Genomic DNA, 6000 nt, shown 5'->3' with positions numbered 1-6000 from the left:
GAGAGAGAGAGAACATGAAAGAGATAGTGCATGACCGATACTGTGTTGTCTCAACACAACTAACCTAAGGTGAAGGGGCAAGAGGTGTTGTTTAAACTCTTTTTTTCTAGATGCCTTTCTTTGTTTGCTGAGTCACAGGCAAGTAAGAGCCAGTGCTGGAGATGCCGGTGTTGGTGCATCAAAGTTGGTGCCAGAGGGGACAATGGATATTCTGTCAGAGTCAGTGCTAGTGTTGGAAGTTATAATAAGGGTAAATTGAGTATTTTTGGAAATTATCAATCACGTGATACACATTTAAATGGTTTATAATAGAACATTAATGATAAGGGAAGTATTATTCAATTGTTAGAAACAATTAAGTAGTGTTAATCAGTTTTTAAACAATAAGGGTATACTTAGACAATTAATTAAACCGTAAAGATAGTTTAAGAAATTTATCAAAACATTATTTAGCATGGTGCAATGTAGAAGACATGGCCAATTGTCTGTAATTTATTGTGCCCGCGGGAGGGCAAATGGAAGTGTTTATGATATTTCTCTTTTCAGACTATCCTATATTTAAATGTGCCTTTAAATGGATGCCAAAGAAAAAGGGTTGAAGGATTATAGAATTTTCTTGACCATGCTAATTCAGCAACTCATTGTTTTATAGGGCATACACATGTTTATTTGGCCAAAGTTTATCTAGATAAGGTGGTATTCGGTAGCCGTTGCATTTGGGATCTCCTACTCGCTTTTTCTACCCACTCATTGTGAAATGGAGTTACACATCTCTATTATAAATTGACAGAAATGTGGCTTCAATTCACTTCGGGTAGAGGGTGGGTAAGAAAGGTGAGTAGGAAATCTGGGCTCGTAGCATTGAAGTGAGCTCTGTACGTCGAAATTTTTGCTTTTGGGTGCTTCAGGGTCGGTTGGTACTTTGTGGTAGCACCTCCGATCATCTGGACATCGAAATTTCCTATGAATTGTTCTAAGCTACCTCCAAGCACATTCGGAGGTAGCAGACAAAAATGGCTTTCCACCCATGCCCTTTGTAAAAAAAAAAAAAAAAATCAACTATTCATTTTCTTCATTTTCAAACCATTAAAAATTTAGAGGAATACGAATGGCAACTGGTGGCTGGTAACCAAAATCGCATATTAGACTAGTGATAATAAGCTTCTGATGACTGGTGACCGGTGACCGGGAACCAAAATTGCAGATTAGACTAGAGACGATGAACTTCCGATGATTAGCGGCCGACGGCTAGTAACCAAAATTGCATATTAGACTAGAGACAGTGAGCTTCTGATGACTGGTGACTAGCAATTGACAACCAAAAATGCAAATTAGATTGAAGATGATGGGCTTCCGATGACTGGCGACCGACGACTGACAACCAAAATCGCAAATTAGATTGAAAATGATGAACTTCCGATGACTAGCGACTAACGATTGGCAATCAAAAACACAAATTGGACTGCAGACGGTGAGTTTCCGATAGATGGACAGACGACTTGCAACCAAAAATGTAAATTAGATTGAAGATGATGGGCTTCCGATGACTGGCAACCGACAATTGGCAACCAAAATCACAGATTAGACTGAAGAATATGGGCTTTTGAGAATTGTTGCCCGATGACTAGCAACCAAAATCATAAATGATGGCTCTCTGCTTTGTTTCATCCTCTCTACCACCAACCTTAGCATCCTTGTCTAAGAACCTTTGTTAGTACTTGATCAGCGACCAAATCCGTTGTCTTGGTTGAAGACAACCTTAGCATCAATGTCTAAGAATCTCTTTTGGTACTTGACCAACCTTAGCATCAATGTCCAGGCACCTTTGTTTCAAGTGTCGAGAGGTTGAAGACAACCTCTTATTTCATTAAATATTTTTATAAAATATTATAATAATTGTTCATTTATATTATATCAATGTTATTTTATAATGATTTATATTAATATTTCAAAAATATTATTTTATAATATTATAATATTTAAATTATTTTGGTTTATTATTATTTAAATAACAATTTGAGGGATAAATTTGTAAAATACAACCTTTTTATATGTTACAACGTTTAGATTACCGAGCAACTCCTTTATCCAGATGTCTACAAGAGTAGAAAAGTAAACATTCCACTGAATGTTTTCAGAGCTTTTTCGAAAGTTTTTTCTTTTGCATTTTATACTTCAAACATCAATTTTGAGAATCTCATCCACCAAACAGAGGAGAAATAGTTCATTTATGGTGCTTCTCCTCCGAGTTCTAGATCCTTTATTAATTAATTAGATCCACCACCCAATTAAGTTGGAGAGTTATTTTGTTGGTGATTCATGATTTCGAAGTTTTATAGTGATCTAAGCCAATGGGTCTTCCCATGTGTTTATTTACCATCTAACATGTCTCTTTCACATATTTTCCCTACCCTCTAAGATGTTATGCTAGCCCCAAGATCCTTTCCTAGAAAGGTTGTATACATGAATTACTTTGGTCTTTAACTGTTTGACTTTTATTATTTTTACCATGGTTTTAAAAAATGACTTAGAAATGAGATCATTTTGGCCATTGGTTTCTAGGTTGACAGTTTGGATGGCTCATTCTGACAATAAAAATTAAAAAATAAAAAATAATTAAAAAATAGCCAAAAACTGTTGAACAGGTCGATAAATTGACGACTTGATCACCTGAATCAACGGATCATTGACTAATTCAATAGTTTTTTGTCAAAAACCGGATTTAGGGTAAAATAGAACCGATTGCCTGAATAGTTCTCGGGCCAAACAATCCAATGGTCCAGGTTAACGGCGATTCAAAAACTACTACTTTTACCCAAAAGTATCTAATTCTATTGTGAGCCTCCATGCTTGATTTGCTAATAAAGCTAAATTGAAGCTAGGAGGATATAAGACTCCCAAACCACCTACTAAATTGTTTTGACTGATATTCTCCCGATTGATCCAATGAGTTTTGTCTCCCTATTACATCATTGAAAGTTTCTTTAAAGCTTCCGATCTCATAATTATAGATTTGTATTAACAATAGAAAGCTATGATATTGTGTAGGTTGGAATAGAAGATACCTATTGAATTGTTTATTCTTTTTCTTTCCCTATTACCTCACCAGGAGTTTATTTAAAGCTTTCCATCTCATGACAAATAGACATTGGCAATAGAAAGCGTGACATTGCATAGGTTGGAATGCTAACTACCACTATAACCTCCTTACCTGGTCCAGTTAGGAAAATATCTTACCAGCATTTTAACTCCGTAAAGTCGTAGAAAATAATTAAACATTTGTTTCTTTGACTATCCAGAATTTGTAGGTGGGTCTATGTAAATACTAACTTAGAATTTTGGCAAATATGTATTAAATATAGGGCAAACTTCTTAAATTATCCTTCTAGTTTAGTTAATTGATTAAGTTTATCCTTACTGTTTGAAAATTGACTAACATTACTCCTACTGTTTTTAACAATTCACTAATACTTTCCTTACTGTTAACGTTCCATTATAGACCATTCAAATGTATCATCACGTGACCATTATAACTTTCAAAAATACCAAAATTATCCTTTTATACATTTTCGTTTTGGTTCTCCAGAGACACTTCCTTGTCTCTCTCACATGTACTCCATCTTTCTCTCCCTCATTCTCTATTTTTCCCTTACCCTCAGTTATGCACCTCCAACCCAGCAACTTACCGTTCTCTGTAACACACCTCCTACTCAGAAGAATCATAAAATGGAATAAATAGATTAACATTCAGGAAGCAAGGCATAATATTCATAAATTGGAAATCCAAGACAGGACCGAATTAGTGGAAAAATCTCTACCTAAATCAACAGGGGAAAACCAATTCAATTCATAGAGAAAAGAAGTGATGCCAATTCTCTATGCAGCTAATTAGATCAGTATGACAATAGCAATCCCAAAAAAAAGTGATGCCAAGATGAGATATGTGTCAAAAGTTCTCCTGGTTCAATGGAGGCCTCATCGCCAATTTCGTTTACTTCTGCCACTCAGATGTCAACTCTCCCATAGCTAATCATGAAGAAGAAGAATAAAATGGGCTAACAAAAAAAAGAAGAAAACATAATACAAAATAAACAATAGTAAAGCCTACCTGATTGGATTTCGGCCTTAATATGATCAAAACTGCAGAGAGTCAGATTTCTATTTGTCCTATCGTGCGATGATAAGCTTAAAACCGAAGGAGATATCGAGCTAGATTTCCGGTGTAGATTTTGTTTAAACTGAGAAAACACTGGGACGTTCGAACTACCGCTGCAAATGATGAAACATGGGAGTGAAAGCGGGAAGAAAAAAAAAAAGAAATAACCGAGGGAGAGATTTGGGAGATAAGAGGTTGCCACCGGGTTCAGATTGGAGAGAGAGAGAGAGAAGAGCTGGAGATGAAAGGGGTTTGCCGCCGCCTTTGTTCTTGTTGTCGTTTGATGGATTGAAGATGATGAACAGTGAAGAATCCGATTTTGTTGGTGAAGTAGGATTCGCTTTTTTTTGTTTAAACTAAATCACCATCACCGCTGCAACTTTCGGAGGCGGTGGTTCTCCATTCTCAGACACAAGTGGCTGAGACTAACTCCAATAAAGTGTCGAAAACCCTAGAAGAAGAACAGAGGAGCTCCGAACTCCGGTAAAGCATCGGAAACCCTATAAAAAGAACGAAGGACCTTCAAATTTGAATTAAGGGCAAAATGTAAATTTCAACCCTTTCATTAATATTTTAATAATAATGGTAATTTTCCAAAACGGTAGAGGTATCATTAGACAATATTAAAATCGTAGAGGCATACTTAATCAATTAACTAATTCATAAGGGTAATTTAAAAAAAATTACCCTTAAATAATATATTTGGGCTGAAAAAAAAATCAGATTTGTTATGATATTAATTCATCTACTTTGTGATGCTCACTCATATTTGTTGATTGCCCAAGATTTCATTGCTTTGAGGTTTGCCTATGAGGAAATGAATGTTTAGCATCTTCAAGGGCTATAATTTAGCCTTTTTTTTATTACCTTGGTGGAGTTGGAGACAGACCATTTGGAACTGGTTATTAAACCTTGGTGATGGCGTGATGCAAGTCTATGGTGAGTATACTCAAAAGGGCTCTACTTGTAAGCAAGGTCACCATCTATTATGAAAAGATTCAATTCAATGGCAACTGAATGTTCTTTCCTTTTCATTTTTTTAGGGGTGGGACAACTTCATAGTTGTTTAGACATTGAAGTAACTAGAACTGAATAACACAGAGATATATGGGTTGTGGAATTGATTCAACAACCATATTCTTTCAATTATGTCAACATGTTTATATATATGTGTGTGCAGGAGCGAAGCCTGGGTGGCGGAGGGGAGCCATGTCCTCACTGCCTTCAAAATCTTGATGCAAACAAATCAAATCAGATTCTAATTAGGATATATTTGAATATGATCTGAAAACAGTGTAGGTTTTATCAGATCTCATAAATATCGGTTTGAATTCGAATTCAAATTTGATCAAGATGTCGGATATCCGAATCTAATCCAATTCAAATTATTTTTTTTTAAATTATAAATTATTAAAAGAAAAAGAAAATATAACTATTTAAATAAAGAAAAACAAAAAATACAAGTATTTTTTCAATTATTTTCTTCAATACATATACATGTTTTTATAAAAAATAAATAATATACAAAATTATAAAAATTTAATATAAATAAATAAATAACATATATACATATATTATATATAAATAAATAAATACATAACATACATATTGAATCGGATAGGAGATGTTCCAAATCCGGTCCAATTTATAATTGGATCTGATTATCGATCCGAAACAGAAATATCCAAACCTGACAATATAGGACCGGATTGGATCTTGATCTGTTCCATTTGCACCCTTATCCCCATAACCCCTATTGATGTTTCACTTATACTTTGACCCCTCCTAATCTATATTTATTAGTATTTGCCCTCCTATCATAAAATTCTAGCTCCGCCCTTAAT

The sequence above is a fragment of the Nelumbo lutea genome, chromosome 1, assembly GCF_056320005.1.
Source record: "Nelumbo lutea isolate HS-2025 chromosome 1, American lotus-T2T, whole genome shotgun sequence".
Taxonomy (NCBI): domain Eukaryota; kingdom Viridiplantae; phylum Streptophyta; class Magnoliopsida; order Proteales; family Nelumbonaceae; genus Nelumbo; species Nelumbo lutea.
Note: the sequence above shows the minus strand (reverse complement) of the source record.